At 39.9% G+C, this 19,080-nt stretch overlaps 3 long non-coding RNA genes across 3 annotated transcripts; 2 read left to right on the top strand and 1 right to left on the bottom strand.

The window, feature by feature from the left end:
- The first annotated feature begins 1,328 nt into the window (after positions 1-1,328).
- Positions 1,329-6,903, top strand: LOC310726383. The gene is made up of 4 exons (XR_014533706.1): positions 1,329-1,595; positions 4,932-5,042; positions 5,232-5,303; positions 6,145-6,903. It is a non-coding gene; the product is annotated as an uncharacterized lncRNA (long non-coding RNA).
- Positions 6,297-7,169, bottom strand: LOC310726388. Its single transcript, XR_014533711.1, has 2 exons — positions 6,796-7,169; positions 6,297-6,381 (listed from the first exon to the last, which is right to left on the bottom strand). It is a non-coding gene; the product is annotated as an uncharacterized lncRNA (long non-coding RNA).
- Positions 7,170-14,717: 7,548 nt separating this feature from the next.
- On the top strand, positions 14,718-16,847 carry LOC310726384. Its single transcript, XR_014533707.1, has 4 exons — positions 14,718-14,990; positions 16,032-16,145; positions 16,342-16,422; positions 16,540-16,847. It is a non-coding gene; the product is annotated as an uncharacterized lncRNA (long non-coding RNA).
- The last annotated feature ends 2,233 nt before the right edge of the window (positions 16,848-19,080 follow it).

Raw genomic sequence — 19,080 nt, 5'->3', positions numbered from 1 at the left:
TCACCTCACATCTGTTCACATCTGTTTATTATTCTTTATTAATAACTAACTGTCCATCCCCACTAAGGGGCTTAGAAAATAAACTCTCTATAAAATAAGTAGCTTTCCCACACTGCTTGTGTTAAAAAGGTTGTTTAGGTTCACACGTCTCCTTATTTCTGGTCAAACCTGAAAGAGTTTGTCATATCAAAGGAAAGTTAGAAATGGCAAAAAGTTACTTGGAGCTAACAGGTCCTGAAAACATGTTTTGTACGGGAATAAGAATGCATAAAAATACACTCATTGAGACAGAAGAAAATGCGAGGAGGCTTTGTACAGTTTGGAAGAATACCATAATCATAATATGCCTAGCACCTAACTGTGTGGTTTACATGTTGTCTATTAAGATGAGAAAAAAAGGGGAAATGCTGTATGAGTGCTATCTACAGCATAGATAAATGGATACAAGGAATGAAATAGAACTACTATACTCTCTTTTCTCTCACATATATCTCTTATATATTCTTATATTTTATTTTATATAGTTTTTATACTTTATTTATCAGTCTTCTTTTTCTTTGTATTATTTTTCTCCCCATCATATTGCCTCATGCCGGACCATCGTAATAAGCATTTCATTGCAAGTCGTTCCCTGTATGTATGTGTATGTGACAAATAAAATTTGATTTGATTTGATTACATTAATATAATTTAAAAACTTCCTTTTGGCTTACCCCATTAGGGGTTAGGGTTACTACAGCGGATCATCCGTATTCGAGATCAGCATGTTTGATTTGGCACATGTTTTTACGCTGGATGCCCTTCCTAACGCAACCCTCTCCATTTATCCGGGCTTTGGACCGGCCCTAGGAGTGCACTGGATTGTGCAACCCTAATGGCTGGGGTTGGTTACCTGACAAGGGATCGAACCTGGGCCGTGGCGGTGAGAGCGCCGAATCCTAACCACTACACCACCAGGGACTATACATAAATATAATTATCTATCTATTATTAAGAAAATGTATTTATCTAGCAAAATAATTTTTACCCTATGAATTATTTTCTTTAAGAGAACAGAAATAGGTTACAGCTGTTGCTATTTGCCTGTATGTACTTTTTTTCTACTGTTTCTTGGTTCTTTTGCTTATTTGTGACAAATGACAAAATAATTTCTGATAAAAAAAAAAAATGTAAGAGTTAGACAAATAGAAGGAACAAGTTCACACTAACAGCTTCCCCAGCATTTCAGGTTTTTCTCTTTTTGAACTGTGCTCTGAGTACTAAAGTGTGAAACTCTGACGACCTGAACAACTCGCCAATCACAGTTGGAGTGCCTCGAGTGTATATGTGTGTGTGTGTGTTTTTCCTGACAGGAGTTCAGAGAATAGTTTTGGTCTTCACCACACAGCTCAGTTGTCCTGAACAACATGGATGGTACTCTAAAGATTTTGCTTCTGGCAGCCCTGACTCTGCTGGTTTCTGCTCAGACTTTTAATAACTACAGAAGTTTTCCTGATAATTTACGAACACATATAGACAAGGCTCTAAAAAAGGCGAACGAAAACTTTGGATCTGGTTATCATGTTGCTTTTCATTCAATCAAAGTACCAGTGAAGGTATGTTTTATCTATATTTTTAAAGGGGTTTACTTTAAAATAACATTTAGAAAACAATATGTTCAGTTATTTAAACAAGTTATATATATATATATATATATATATATATATATATATATATATATATATATATATATATATATATATGTATATATATATATATATATATATACACATTTTTGTTTGGCCTCATCATGTAAAAAATATTTTGCACAGTTTTTGCTTTGTAGCTTGTTTGTGTTGACCATTGGTGGTACACAAACCCTTTCCTATGAAGGGCCAGTAATCAAACTTGACTGATGCCTTGTATTATACCAACTATTATTTTAGCATTAAAGTTGGCATGGTTCCTCTAATTTACAAAATGCACTTTTTTTTTGCTGCAGTTGATACAAACAATATGTGTGTGTGTGTGTGTGTGTGTGTGTGTGTGTGTATGTTTGTTTGTGTGTGTGTGTGGTGGGGTTGGTTGGTGTGTTTCGTATAGTACAAAAATATCAAAGTTTATCAAAAAATTTTGATTGTTTTAAAATATTGATGATACAAAATATAATTAAAGATTATGCTTGAATGCTTATTAGGATGATCTCTACTTTCACCCAATTTCACTTTGTATAGTAAATTTAACTTATTTACAAACTTTTCAAACAAAAAGACTTTTTTTTGCTGTTAAAGTAAATCTTTGCACTGTTAACCCCAGGTACCTGAACTTCTCTACCTTCACCATCTCTTCTCCCTGCAACCGCATCACTCCAATGTCCTCCCTCTCATTCACACACATGTACTCGGTCTTACTCCTACTGACTTATTCCCCTTCTCTCCAGCGCATATCTCGACCTCTCCAGGCTCTTCTCAACCTGCTCCCTACTCTCACCACAAATCACAATATCATCCGCAAACATCATAGTCCAGGGAGACTCCTGTCTGACCTCATCCGTCAACCTGTCCATCACCACTGCAAACAGGAAAGGGCTCAGGGCTGATCCTTGATGCAGTCCAACCTTCACCCTGAACCAGTCTGTCGTACCTACTGCACACTTTACTGCCGTCACACTGTCCTCATACATGTCCTGCACCACCCTCACATACTTCTCTGACACACCTGACTTCCTCATACAATACCACAACTCATCTCTTGGCACACTGTTGTACGCTTTCTCTAAATCCACAAATACACAATGCAATTCCTTCTCTATACTTCTCCATCAACATCCTCAAAGCAAATAAGTCATCTGTGGTGCTCTTCCTCGGCATGAAACCATACTGTTGCTCACAGATGGTCACCTCTTCTCTCAGCCTGGCTTCCACTACTCTTTCCCATAACTTCATGGTGTGACTAATCAACTTAATTCCCCTGTAATTCTCCTTTATGCTTAAAGATCGGTACCAGCACACTTCTTCTCCATTCCTCAGGCATCTTCTCACCTTCCAAAATCCTGTTAAACAATCTGGTCAAAAACTCCACTGTCATCTCTCCTAAACATCTCCACACTTCTACCGGTATGTCATCTGGTCCAACCGACTTTCCACTCTTCATCCTCTTAATTGCTGCTCTTACTTCCTCCTTACTAATCCTATCTACATCCTGCTTCACCAACTCCACATCGTCCAACCTTCTCTCTCTCTGATTTTCCTCATTCATCAGCTGCTCAAAATACTCCCTCCACCTTCTCAACACACTCTCCTCACTAGTCAACACATTTCCCTCTTCATCCTTTATTGCTCTAACTTGCAGTACATCCTTCCCAGCTCGCTCCCTCTGCCTGCCCAATCAGTATAAATCCTTTTCTCCTTCCTTAGTGTCCAACCTCTCGTACAGCTCTTCCTATGCCTTTTCCTTGGCTTTCGCCACATCCCTTTTTACCTGCTGCCGCATCTCCTTGTACTCCTGCCTACTTTTCTCATCACTCTGTCTATCCCACTTCTGTTTTGCCAACCTCTTTCTCCTTATGCTCTCCTGCACTTCCTCATTCCACCACCACGTCTCCTTGTCTTGCTTTCTATTTCCAGATATCACACCAAGTACTTTTCTAGCTGCCTCCCTCATCACTCCTGCAGTAGTTGCCCAATCATCCAACACCTCTTCACCACCACTAAGCCCCTGTCTGACCTCTTCCCTGAACCTCACACTACACTCTTCCTCCTTAAGTTTCCACCATCTTATTCTTCTTTCAGTCTACACTCTCATTCTCTTCTTCTTCACCTCCAAAACCATTCTACAGACCACCATCCGATGCTGTCTAGCTACACTGTCCCCTGCCAACACCTTACAGTCTCCAATCTCCTTCAGGTTGCATCTCCTGCATAGCACATAGTCCACCTGTGTGCACCTTCCTCCACTCTTATACATCACCCTATGATCCTCCTTCTTCTTAAAATTAGTGTTCACCACTGCCATTTCCATCCTTTTAGCAAAATCTACCACCATCTGCCCTTCCACATTCCTCTCCTTGAAACCATACCTACCCATCACCTCCTCATCACCTCTGTTCCCTTCACCTACATGCCCATTAAAGTCTGCCCCAATCACCAATCGTTCTTTCCTAGGTACACCGTCCACCACTTCATCTAATTCACTCCAGAATTTTTCCTTCTCCTCCATCTCACAGCCAACTTGTGGAGCATAGGCACTGATGACATTTATCATCATCCCTTCAACTTCCAGCTTCACGATCATCACCCTATCAAAGAAGAAACTCTCTTCACCTCCACTAGACTCTTACTGTACTCTTTCTTCAGAATCACCCCTACACCATTTCTCTTTCCATCCACACCATAATAAAACAGTTTAAATCCACCTCCAATGTTCCTGGCCTTACTCCCTTTCCACTTGGTCTCCTGAACACACAGCATATCTACCTTTCTCCTCTCCATCACATCAGCTACCTCTCTCCCTTTACCCGTCATAGTACCAACATTTTAAGTACCAACCCGAACCTCCACTCTCCTACACTGCTCCTTTCCCTGCCGTCTCTGTAGACGTCTTCCTCCTCTCCTTCTCCTCCTTCGGCCAACAGTAGCCCAATTTCCACAGGTACCTTGCCGGCTAACGATACCTGTGGCGGTCGTTGTTAACCCGGGCCTCGACCGATCCGGTATGAAATTCTCATTTGTGATCCGCACATGTTTTTACGCTGGATGCCCTTCCTAACGCAACCCTTCCCATTTACCCGGACTTGGGACCGGCACTAAGAGTGCACTGGCTTGTGCATCCATAATGGCTGGGTTGGGATCAGTTCAAATAATATTTAGTAAATAAACTCTTTCAAAAATTACATGTACAGCTAGTTTCTGTTTACCCCTTTTACTATATTTTCTTTTTCACTTTGTTCACAGCTGGATAAAAAACTGTATGTAAACATCCTTCTGCAAGTCACAACGTGCAAGAAGACTTCAGATAATGCATATGAGCACCGAGATGAATGTACTACACGAAAAAATAAAACAGTGTGTATTACTTTATATTGTTATACGCTCGTTATATCAATTCTTAATCTTTTGACTCTAACAAAAGTAATTTCTTTATGAACCAATATATTTTAAACCGTAGACACTCTGCAATCCTGTACAGTTTGTAACATTACAAACTCTCAAAAATAAGCTAACCAAAAATCCATCACTTTTTATTTTACACAGCCGATGATTGATTGTGTTGTGTGTAAGACACAAGATGGTGAAGAACTGGTGGACTGTGCCAGGGCTTTTCAGGTAATAAATATAAGTATACTGCAGCATATTTAGAAATACACACCACAACCAAACTATACACATCATCAATAACTGTTACAGAAATTATGTGACTATCAGAGATGGCAAAAGTACAAACATCCTTCAAACAAGTAGAAGTACAGATACTTATGTTTTAACAGACTCTTTTAAAAGTTCTGATTACACTTTTTTATACTCAAGTTAAAGTAAAGAAGTTTGGGAATGTACTTAAGTAAAAAAGTAGTCATTACTACTACCTGTTTAAGTTTCATACTGGTGACTGATCCTCACATCATATTAATACAGTAATATGAAATAATACAATTTTTGTTACCTATTGAATGTATCCAGACTGAACAACCACCATATAGAACACAAGTAGAGAAAAGATAATGATGATCAGGTGATCAAGAATGTCTCTGTTCTCAGGAATGTTTACATCACTGACTCCCTCATTCACGTTAACCCCATACTTCTTGTTGCCTTCTGTCTTGCTTGTTGTTTGCTTCATAAACTGTGTCTCTGGTGTGTGCGAGCCAGCAAATGATACAGCAGTGGTAGATTAAAGCTGTGCAATGACAAGAAACAGAGAGAGGAAAAAATATTGACATTTAACAAAATAGATTAAAACTAAAGTAATGAGCCTGGTTTGAAAATGTAGAAAGTAGAAAATACAGATATTTGAGTCAAAATGTAATGAGTTAAAGTAAAAAGTTAAAAGTTAAATAGTGAAGTAAAGTACTGATACCAGAAAAATCTATTTAAGTACAGTAATTAAGTATTTGTAGCTCGTTACTTCCCACCTCTGGTGACTATTAAATAATAATTGTTTCTTTTACAGGTATCAGCAGTAACACGAGGAAAATGTGATAAATATCGTATTGGACAATTTGTTGCCTTTCAGAAATCCGATGATGATAAGGAGATTGGATGTATCGGATGTTTGTAAAGTTGCATGTGTCTCAACAGCACAAATTCTAAACTATATTTTAAAACTGTAAAACACTACATATATAAGTGAAAAGTGATTTGCTTACATGCAGAATTGATGTTCAGTGCCTGAGTATTTTATAATGTTCTAGGCAAACTTTAGCTTTTTGAGACACACAGCATTTAATAAAGCACATTACAGAGCATCATCTGAAGTTAGGTTTTGCTTTTACTTTATCTCGACTTATAATTGTGTGGTGGCCAAAAATCCCCCCAGCCCCAAAACACACACACACACACACACACACACACATACACACACACACAAACAAATAATCTCTTGTTCATGATTGTTCACCTAATAAGAATGAACCTACAGTACACTTGGATCTGACTTTATTCACTGACAAAGTATTTCTCTTCTGTATCGATATTAACCACTTATATTGACTGTAGAGCTGCACATGGACATTCAACAACCAGTATCTGATAACAAAATAAACTAATTAGTCTTTAACATATGCATTTTGTTGCAGCACAAGATCTGTGCCACAAATTTGACATTCACTGAGTAAGAAAATCATATGTATCTAGCAAGGTTCTACACTTCTCTCTGTAATCTGCTTGTTTTTACCACAATGTTCGATTAAAAGTGGCCCCTTACCCAACAGATGCTTTATGCAAATGTGTGTTTATTATTACTAAAACCATTCGAAGAACAGATCATGAAGAACAAAGACATGTTTCAAAGATGGTAGACATGTTTTTCAAAGACCTTGCTCATGTCTATTAAACACATGGAAAAAAGAACACATGGAAAAAACACAGGTTCCCATTACATCTTTTCTTTGCACTGAGCCAGTTGCTCAAACAGACAAGTTTTACATTATTGTTGACATTTTTAGATGACAGGGAAGCTTGTTAAAATATTTTATAATTATGTTTCCACACGGACGGTTTTAAATGCCGGATGTGTTGCACCATGCCGGATTTTGGTGCTTGATTTAAAACTTGGCGCATCAGTTAAACAAATGTTTAGTGATTAACTTTTTTTTATATTTCTGAGTAAAGAAAGTGCATTGTTAATGTGTGTTGCGTTCAAGTAAAATTTTGCCTCTTATATATATATTTAGAATTTTGAATTCTATCACAGTGCTATTACCAGAACGGTAATAACTATACATTTCTATCTGTTGTTGGGTAGAGTAATACATATCTAGCCATTTTGTGTCATTGTTTATCACAGATAACATTATTACCACAGGAATTATTTTCAGTAATAGACTACAGCTGTGGGTTTTTGGCTTTATGTAAGGTTAAATCTATTTTTCTTGATCTTTATCTGTTATCTGTTTCTTGGTTCTGTGGTGTTTAACAATCCAAAAAACCAAAAACTATTTCAGGCGTTTCTCTTTTGAACTGTGCTCTAAATACAAATGTATGAAATGTTGACAGTCTGACCAAATGAGTGCCTTGGTGTGTGTTTTTCCTGTCAGAAGTTCAGATATATAATAGACTTGATCCACGACACACAGCTGGGTTGTCCTGCACAACATGGATGGTACTCTAAAGATTTTGCTTCTTGCAGCCTTAACTCTGCTGGTTTCTGCTCAGACATTTGATAACTACAGAAGTTTGTCTGATAATTTACGAACACTTAGACAAGGCTCTGAAAAAGGCAAACGAAAACTTTGGATCAGGTTTTCATGTTGCTTTTCTTTCAATCAAAGGAAAACCGAAGGTATGTTTTGTCAATATAGATACAAGATACAAGAATATAGATATAGAATATATAGATATAGATACAAGAAATGGCTCATTTTAATCCCAACAGCTTTTGTAATAATGTTTCAGTGCAAAACGAAACTGTCAAAAAGTATTCTAATATTCACAGCTTGGTAAAGCCCATTGAGTAAATTTTTGCAAAGACAAGTGTTGTTGTCTTATCATATGAGCTTCACCTGTGACTAATAATGGATCAATTAGGTCTCAGGTGTGTATAAAAAGAACCCCAGTACACTAGACCTTCATATCAACTGCAAGTAGACCTCTGCAAACATGCCTAAAATTCACCCTTGAGAATAAAGTTTTGATTATCAAGAGGCTGAAGACCAGATCCACTGCTGATGTGGCCGACACCTTCAGTGTATCTCAGCATCAAGTACAGAGAATAAAAAAAAAGATTTGAAGAGACTGGAGACGTTTTTGACAAGCCCAGGTCAGGCAGACCCTGCAAGACAACTGCTCGAGAGGACCGTTTGTTTGCTTGAAAATCCAAGGCCAGCCCATTTTCCACTGCAGCAGAGCTCCACGAGACCTGTTCAGCTGAAGCCCCTGTGTCAACCAGAACAGTTTGTCGGATTCTGTCTCGAAATGGCCTCCATGGTCAAATCAGTGCCCAGAAGCCAGCACTAAACTAAAGACAATTAAAAAACCATGTGGCCTTTGCCACAGCCTGCTAAAAGGATGGACGCTGGAAAAGTGGCAGAAGGTGGATTTTTCAGATGAATCTTCTGTTGAATTACACCACAGTCACCGCAAATATTGCAGGAGACCTACTGGAGCTCGCATGGATCCGAGATTCACCCAGAAAACAGTGAAGTTTGGTGGCGGAAAAATCATAGTCTGGGGTTACATCCAGTATGGGGGTGTGTGAGAGATCTGCAGGGTGGAAGGCAACATCAATAGTCTAAAATACCAAGAAATCTTATCTACCTCTTATATTGCCAACCATAAAAGAGGCCAACTTCTGCAGCAGGATGGTGCTCCATCGCATACTTCCATTTCTACATCAAAGTTCCTCAAGGCGAAGAAGATCAAGATGCTCCAGGATTGGCCAGCCCAGTCACCGGACATAAACATCATTGAGCATATGTAGGGTAGGACGAAAGAGGAAGCATGGAAGACGAAACCAAAGAATATTGATAAACTCTGGGAGGCCTCAATTTTTGCTATTCCTGATGACTTCATCAATAAATTGTATGAATCCTTGCCAAACCGCATGGATGCAGTCCTTCAAGCTCATGGAAGTCATACAAGATATTAAATTTGGATCTTACAGCACCACTACTTATTTTGCTGACATATTTTTGTATTTGCAGTAAATTTGTTCAATTTCTGTATAGGATTATTTCTGTATATAGAACTTTTGTCTTGCCAAAATGTGACCTTTCTGTCTTGATTACATGATAAATCTTTTTTCAGTGAAACTAATTTATTTCAGTGCATTACACATCATTTGGGAGGGTTTTAGCTTTTCATATGAGAACAGAACGGGATAGTTAGAACTTTTCTAACACCAATTGATTAATTAAAAGTCAGGTTAATAGCAGGTGTTTCTACAAAATAGATAAGCGACAAGACTTTTGTCAGGAACTGTACTACAGGATTCAATAAAGCGGTGTGTGTTACTTTATGTCCTTATAGACTTTCAGCTTTTTAAATTTCTTTCTTCAGCCTTTTGACTCTGACAAAGCAAATTAAATTAAATCAACATACTTATTAGGCATTCTACTGTCAAGGATATTTTCTAACATTTCAAATTCTCAAAATGTTTCCTAACCAAAAATCCATCATTTTTTATTTTAAAAAGCTGTTGATTGATTGTCTTGTGTGTAAGACAGAAGTTAGTGAAGATCTGGTGGACTGTGCCTGGAGTTTTGATGTCATAAAGGTATGTATACTGCAGAAGATTTATAAATACACACCACAACCAAAATATACACATCATCAGTACAGGTTAAAGAACTTGTGTCTAATAAATGATAATTATTTTTTTTACAGAAGTGTCCTGATACACGGACTAAATGTGTTAAATATTTAATTGAAAGTCCAGTTGCACACTGACAAGCACAAAATTTAAACTATATTCTAAAAGTGTAAAACAATATAATAAAAAGTAAAAAGTGATTTGTTTGAGTAGTTCATACAGTTCTAGACAAATGATGTTCAAGTTTATGAGACAATGTTTAGTCATGATTACATACAGCAGTAAATAAAGGACATTACAAAAGGAGCTTTTTCTGACTTCAGGTTTTTATGTAACTTTATGTCAATCTATAATTGTGTTGTGCACAGGAAAAACATTTCACATTTTCAACCAACCCCCTAAACACACACACCCACAATGTCAGGGATCCACCTGCCACGCCCCCTTTGGTGGCTCTCTATGCCTCCGCTCTCCCTAGAGCTCCAGGTTTAACCACGCACACCTGGAGCTCATAATCAATCATGCCTCCACTCTCTCTGGAACTCCAGGCATAATCACGCACACCTGAAGCTCCTCATCACTCCACCCTGCTTCTATATAAGCTCTCCATTCAATCCCACTCCCCATTCGTTATTGAATGTGTTAGACGCTACGTACTGCTGCATGGTTTCAAAGTTGCATGCAGTACTCTACGGGTTCCGTTCCGTTCCGTTCCGACTCTAACATCCGGTACCGGCTGTGTTTCTCCTCCCCGCGCATTTCGGATCAGCTACGCTTCTCCCCATGCGCACCTCGGACTCTCTCAAGGACTTGTGTGTGTGTTTGTGCGCGAGCGCGTGTGCTTGGGTGCTTGTGTTTATCTCTCTCCCTCACTCTGGTCAATAAAACCCGAGCGAGCTGTACTCCGGCTTCCGCCTCCCGTTTCTCTCGCACCCTGACAGAATAACGAACCTCCTGAAAGGGATTGAGGGAAAAAAATAAATAAAAAATTTATCGGGTTGCTGCCGTGGTCCCAGCGCGATCGAAACCTCAGATGGAGGATTCGCTGTGCCACGATGAAGCGACGGCCAAGCTCCGCCTCTGGAAACACCCAGAAGCACGCAGCCGATTCATCCTCGCCGGTTTGGGAACGTGCAAGCACGGCCGCGCCACGCCCCCCCCTGCGAGTCTTATGGAATTCCCGGCTCGCTTTTCCGGCGATATGGCAGAGTGGAGCGTTTTCGTACGAAGCGTGGGTAAATATGAGTTTCTTTCCCTCCTCTTACACCACCGAAACAGCTAAAATCAGGCTCCATATCTCCCTCTTGTCTGGAGACTCTCTCTCTCTCTTGCCAGTAAGCTGTGGAGTGCATTCGGAGGGGATTTCCGCTCATGTACTCATTTTATTGAGCTTCTCAATGGGATGTTCGGGATGAATCCGGCGTATCTGCTTTGCGACCCTCTCGATTCTGAGCAGGCTCCACCCCAGGGTTTCCAGGAGGACTTTTTTCCGCTCCAGAGTCCTGAGGAGGGCTCCGTTCCGCTCCAGAGTCCTAAGGAGGGCTCCGTTCCGCTCCAGAGTCCTGAGGAGGGCTCGGCTCCGCTCCAGGAGTCCACAGAGAGCTCGGCTCCGCTCCAAGGACTCCAGGCGAGCTCAGTTTCGCCCCAGGACCTCCAGGAGATCTCCGCCCTGCTCCAGGTCCTGCAGGATGGCTCTGCTCCGCCCCAGGACCTCCAGGAGATCCCCGCCCTGCTCCAGGTCCTGCAGGACGGCTCTGCTCCGCCCCAGGACCTCCAGGGGATCTCCGCCCTGCTCCAGGTCCTGCAGGACGGCTCTGCTCCGCACCCGGGCCTCCAGGAGATCCCCGCCCTGCTCCAGGTCCTGCAGGACGGCTCTGCTCCGCCCCCGGGCCTCCAGGAGATCCCCGCCCTGCTCCAGGTCCTGCAGGACGGCTCTGCTCCGCCCCCGGGCCTTCAGGAGATCCCCGCCCTGCTCCAGGTCCTGCAGGACGGCTCTGCTCCGCCCCCGGGCCTTCAGGAGATCCCCGCCCTGCTCCAGGTCCTGCAGGACGGCTCTGCTTCGCCCCCGGGCCTTCAGGAGATCCCCGCCCTGCTCCAGGTCCTGCAGGACGGCTCTGCTTCGCCCCCGGGCCTTCAGGAGATCCCCGCCCTGCTCCAGGACCTCCAAGAGAGCACAGCTCCGCTCCAGAGTTTCCAGGAGAGCTCCTTTCCGCTCCACAGCGTCCCCGAGAGCTCCTCTCCGCTCCAAGGTCTCCCGGCGAGCTCAGTTCCGCTCCCGGATCTCCAGGAAAGCTCCTCTGTCACAGAGCGTCTCCAAAAGCTCCTCTCAGCTCCAGCATGGCCCGGAGAGCTCCTCTCAGCTTCAGCATGGCCCCGAGAGCTCCTCTCAGCTCCAGCATGGCCCCGAGAGCTCCTCTCAGCTCCAGCATGGCCCCGAGAGCTCCTCTCAGCTCCACAGCATCCCCGAGAGCTCATGCTTGAAATTTCTTTATGTACATGTGCATTAATAAATGAGAATGTGCATGCACGTGTTTTTGGAGGTTTTTTTTTACATAACAGCGTTGCCGCGATTTGTTTGATGGGGGCATGCTATAAAAATGCGCACATATGGTGCTCGTTTAGTACTCATCACCAGCTCCTATTTAAACAATCTCACGTCCGTTATTGTTGGTATATCTTGGTTCACGGCAGTTGTTGTTATGGCTCATGCATATCCCGGTACGTTCCTTCCCACCGGCACTCTCTCAACGGCTGCTCTTTTTTTCCCAATGCGGATTCCCCCGATCCTGCCATTGTTAATTCTATGCTTTTGCTGCTCATACCACGTTCCGCGCCACGCTCCTACCGAGCACGGCTTTCGCCTCCCGTTCATCGCATAACATTTAACAACAAACAGCATATGTGCACTAACTAACAGCAGAGATTCACCATTATACAATACAACACCTGTAGCATCTGTAAGGCTTGATTCTTCCGCCACTTTCACGAGTTCTTCTGCGGCTGCACAGTGCCGATCGACATAACTGACGTTAAATGGCAAATTTTTCCCCCCTTGTGCTCGAGATATTAGGGTTCGGCGACATAAAAAAGTCGACATAACCATTAAAAAATGCTTAGACAAAGCGAGAATTTGGCGGTTCCACTTCAAAAACGTCGACTTAATAGGGTTGTCGAGTTAACGAGGTCGAGTTCCACTGTAAGTGGGTTCCACTGTAATCAGCAAATCCTTGCACAATCCTATGCCAGTGCCTAACAATATGCAGTAATAAATAAAACCAAAAACATTTATTTTTGCTATCAGAATCAACCACAAGTAAAGTTTCTATCATTTTATTTTAAGTTCATTTTGATAACCAGTGTATGATTACAAAATAATTACATTACATTATTTAGTCACCTCTGGGCCATAGCAGGACTCTTTGACCTAGTTACTGAAATCCTGATACTGGGGGAATCTCCAGTAAATAATCTAACCAAGTCTGGTCCAGAACATCCTGTACCTGTGGGTTGTTCGGCTCTGCCAGGGAAAAAATATTTGGAAAGGGTTTGATTTTGCATTTGCAATAAGGGTCACCTGCATGTTATCATCTACTTGTCCTTGTACTCTGATGATTGATGTAATTCCAGGTATTACTACTATGGTTGCTTCAGTCGGTCTAAGAATACTTAATAGTTATCAATACAAACAGCAGCATAGCTGAATTATAAAACAATAGGGTGACTGATATTCTTAGGAAATCTAGACTCATATTTATTACTAGTTTGGTCTTGTTTTAGTGTTACGTTACTCTAATAAGTTCAATATGAGACCAGAGATCAGATGTGCAAGGAAAGTGGACAAATATCTTTTTGTCCCTGCTTTTGGTAAGGGTGCATAGAAGAATGTTGTCCAAAGATAGTGTATTCAAGTGCCACTGCATACTTGGGGAGGCAAAACTGCTTACATACTGTAAATAAGTAGCACTTTGAAATGGAATTCCTGTCCTTTGATGGTAGGCCTTTCTTCTGAGGTAATGGGAGCATGTAGTTCCATCTGATAAACATGATAAGCTAGTTATATAGTAAGCCAGTTACTAACATCCCAATTTGTTCATCTGAACCAGGAAGTGAAGGAAATTTTGGGACGTATTTAAATTTGGATAAAATGAAAACTAAAAGACTTTTAAATCACATGAGCCAATATTTTATTTGCAATAGAAAATAGAGAACATAAATGTTTAAACTGAGAGATTTAACACTTTAATGCACAAAATTAGCTCATTTCAAATTTGATTTTGTACTGCTTGGGTATATTGTCTGAACTTGGGTACCTTGATTAACTTTGCTGAAATGCAAGTTCTTAATGTAAAGCAAAACCGAAACACAAATATTTGTATTTACTCAAATAAAAGTCTAAAATATTTACTATGCCAGACAGCATGTAATGCCATAACACTTCAAATAAACCTTTTTAAAAAGAAAAAAATCTCAAAACAAAATAATTATTTTTTAGTTTCTGATTTCCAGTGCTATCTGTTTATTATTCATGATGTCCATTTCCACCAAGGGGCTTAGAAATTAAACTCACTTTGAGATAAATGAATACTTTAGTCTTATCAACATAGGCATAGACAAATATGGATGCTAAAACAAAAGTTAAAGTTTTACAAATAGAAAGAACAAGTTCACACTAACTGCTTCTGTTTTTCCAGGATTTCAGGCTTTTCTATTTCAAAATGTGGTCTGAGTATTAATGTGTTAAACTCTGACAGTCTGACCAAATCACCAATCACAGTTAAGGGCCTTGAGTATGCGTATGTGTGTGTTTTTTCTGACAGAAGCTCAGAGATCAGAGACTACAACATAGTTTAGTCGTCCTGTACAGCATGGATTTTGGTCTAAAGATTTTGATTCTGGCAGCCCTGACTCTGCTGGTTTCTGGTTTTGGTAACTATAGAAGCTTGAATAATGACTTACGAACACAAATAGACAAGGCTCTGAATAAGGCACATAAAGAAATTGCAAAGAGACAGCATGTTGCTTTCCATTCACTGGATGGAGAACCAAAGGTATCCTTATACTTTGTCAATATTTTTGAATTAAGAAATTACATTAAAATAACATTCAGATAAAAATTGCATGAATCTAACAACTTTTCTTGGTTTTATATTGCCAGCACATTTATTTTGAGCTATTAGTTTTAATTGAGATCAGTGCGATTATTATCTTTTAAATAAGTTTGTGTATTTTTTAGCATTATTTAATGATGTGTTTGATCATTTAGGTGTGTGCTTACACTAAACAAGTGTTCAGTGAGCAGGCAACTTTCTTGTTTTATTAAATAATTTTTAAATATGCAAGCGCTTATACATAAGAGATTACTGTGTAGGCAAAGGATAGTGTTGTTTTATTGGAGTTCTGAGATATAGAAGGTTGGAGAGATTGTTTGGATTCTAACCAGAGCTTGTTCTTGGGTCTCGTTCAATAATAAATTGTTTGTGCTTTTAAGCCTCTATGAGCTTTGCTTTTCTGTAAAGTTGCTAGTTTTCTTTTCTCTGTAGGGGAAGTTTGATGGTAAGTTAAATTATCAGTGAGAATTGGTAGTAACAAAAACTTATTGATTTTATTGTATTTTTTTTTTTTTACATAAAAACAATTAAATAAATAATGTTTAGTTCCTCTTCAACTGATCATCAATAACGTAACTTCAAAGATTTATATATATATATATATATATATATATATATATATATATATATATATATATATATATATATATATATATATATATTAGGGCTGTCAAAATTAATGCATTACCAATTAATTTTAACTGCACTAATTTTATTAAAGCGTGATTAATTCAGCGAGCACATGTCTCTGACTATTTTTATAAAAAAATATGTTGTTGTTTTTGCTTTGATTGTTTGTGTATTTGTACACAATAATTCATTAAGTGTGTAGATTTTCATCAAATATAATTATCATATTTAGCAGTTTAAATACAATATAGTAAATAATGTTTAAATTGTGGAAGAATCACATGTACAGCCATTTCCTGTTCACCCCTTATACTTTTAATCTGTATTTAATTGTTTACCTCTTGTTTACAGCTTCAGGGGAATAACTTGTATGTACACGTCTTTCTGCAAATCACAACATGCCCGAAAACTTCAAACAGTGCATATGAGCACAGAGATGAATGTTTTACACGAAAAGAAAAAACGGTGTGTATATTTTATATCCTTATAAACTTAAAAAAAAATTTTTTTATTTAACCGTTTGACGTCTTTAGAAAATTTGACAAAGCAAATTCGGTTTTTCAAAACATGCTTATTAACCATAGATACCCTGTAGTCATTGATATTTTGTAACATCAAAATGTTTCTTAACCAACAATCCATCACTTTTTATTTTACACAGCCGCTGATTGATTGTCTTGTGTGTAAGAATAATGATGGTAAAGATCTGGTGAACTGTGGCACGAGGCATGAGGTCATGAGGGTATGTATACTGCAGCATATTTAGAAATACACACCACAACCAAACTGTACACACTATCAGTATCAGTTACAGAACTTGCGACTATTATATAATAATTGTTTTTTTTTTTTTTTACAGAAATGGCCAGATGAACGAAGTAACTGTCACATACATTTTCTTGGAAGTAAGACTGCTCTACAGAAATCTGATGATAATAAGGAGACCGGATGTATCGGATGTTTGTAAAGTTGCACGAGTCTAAGCAGCACAAATTCTAAACTATACTGTAAAACATTTTATACAAATAAAAAATGTTTTGCTTACATGCAAAATTGGGGTTCAGTGCCTGAGTATTTCATAAAGTTCTAGGAAAACTGTGTTCAGCTTTTTGAGACAATGTTTAGCAGTGATTACACACAGCAATTAATAAAGCACATTAGAGATCATTTTCTGACTTTAGGTTTTTCTTTTACTACATCTCAATTTATAATTGTGTGGTGGCCACAGACAACACACACACCTGTTCATTATTACACCTATTAAGCATGAAAATACACTTGGATCTTACTCTAATCAATGACAAAGTAGTATTTCTCTTCTGTATCAAAATCAACCACTTATTCTGCCTTTGATGCAGCAGAGCGTCACAGTCTGGTTACTTATCTGATTATCTGATTACTCTTCAACATATAACTTGTGCTACGCGCAACAATTTTGACAAGCACTGAGTGAGAAAATCTATATGTATCTATATGTATGTACAAATTGACTGTTTTAATCACAATTTTTTGTCAAAGTTGTCCTCTTACCCAACAGCAGACAAGCAAGTTTGATAAAAAATTAAATAAACACAAATATCTTAAACAAAATGTTAACATTTTGCCCTCAGTTTTTTCATCTGCTTCATAATTTTTGTAATAAATGTAAATAGCAGTATGGAAAGGGCAGTATGTTGCACCTTTATGAATAAACACAAAAGAAATTGAGGGGCTGCAGAAAACAATTCAATTGTGTAAATGTAAATGAGGAACGAGTGTAAATTGTTATCACAAACCTACTGTGTTTGTGCACACGAGAGGCATCAGTCAGCTAGTGCTTATATAGGCACAAAGTCTTTATACTCTCAGTTTCCATTTAATAATTCTTCTTCTTCTTCTTCTTCTTTCGGCTGCTCCTATTAGGGGTCGCCACTGCGGATCATCCGTCTCCATACTACTCTGTCCTCTACATCTTTCTCTTTCAACCCAGCTACCTGCATGTCCTTCCTCACCACATCCATAAACCTCCTCCTTGGTCTTTTTTCCTCCTTTCTGGTGGCTCCATCCTCAGCATTCCCCTACCGATATACCCCATGTCCCTCCTCTGCACATGTCCAAACCATCTCAATTGGGCCTCTTTTTCTTTGTCTCCTAAACGTCCTACTACATGCTGTCATGACTTTTTAAATGTTTGTGTAAAAAAAAAAAGGGCCTCCCCTAGAGCCATCTCAGGGTGCTGCCTTGGCTCTGGGCATACCGGAGGTCAGTCTCGAGAGACTAATACCCCTAAGGCGCTTTCTGGCAGCTTGGAAAGCTCTTCCAGATGTGTCTCGGTGGGTCCTGCGTACTGTAGAGCGAGGCTACTCGATTCAGTTCGGGTGTCCTCCACCCTGTTTTCACATGCTCGTGCTCGATTCAGCAGGGGAGGCTGTAGAGGACTCATCCAACTCCAAACCTGCTGCTAAATCGGCCTGCAAGCCCCACAAACACCGGCGCCGCTTTGCCTTTGCCCCTTGAAGAGCGCTCTCTGGGAGCGAAGTGTGTGCATAGCCATGTGTCTACAATACAAACAATCATCTCCCTCGATAGCCGATTGAGCACGCTCCACTCCCAAGCAAACAACGCTCCGATCGTGCGTATCCATCCCCGTAATGAAACAGGGACATGGATGAACACACTCACAATATTTTTTCTGCTAGCCATCACAGGATTAGAATCACACATTAACAGCGTTTACCTGAACGAGCAGAAGCCAGCATCGCTACCACCGCGCAGCCATTTTGTAGCTTCCTGGTTTACGCGACGTCGCCCGTCGATGAAGTCACGACTCGCCTATTGGAAAGATTTCACATGTGGTTCAGAGCGCGGACAACGCGGGGGCGTTCCCAAAGAGTTTTCGACGGGCCGTTGCACACTAGGGGAGGCAAGACTGCTTACATATTGTAAATGGGTAGCACTTTGAAATGGAATTCCTGTCCTTCAGTGGTGGGCGGTCAGGGCCAGCAAAGCCTTCTCTGCTGTCCTAAACACTATCAGAAGCATTGACTTACATTTACAACCTAAATTCTAATATTTGTTCCATGAAATTGTATTCATTTATTCCCAACAGTTTATTCTCTTCATTTTGTAGCGTTTCTCTTGACTGCACGGCTTCCAGTACGTGTATGTAGATTTTATGTCCAATCAGATTTCAGCCTCTATGTCCTGCCATGTCAATCTAATCTACCCAGGGCCTTCACAATTAGTAGTGCTGGCAGATGTACCTTAGACTATATTAGCAATGGTTCTGTTTCTTTAACCAATCAGATTTCAAATTCGCCTCACAGGGCCAGCTAGCTGGCCCAGAATAGCGTCAGCATTTTTCCGTCCTCTGATTGTTTGGTCAGAGAAAAATTGTTACAGCCAAGTTTGACTGGGAAAA

This window comes from Silurus aristotelis, assembly GCF_946808225.1.
Source record: "Silurus aristotelis genome assembly, chromosome: 5".
NCBI lineage: Eukaryota > Metazoa > Chordata > Actinopteri > Siluriformes > Siluridae > Silurus > Silurus aristotelis.
Note: the sequence above shows the minus strand (reverse complement) of the source record. Positions and strands in the feature narration are given on the sequence as shown.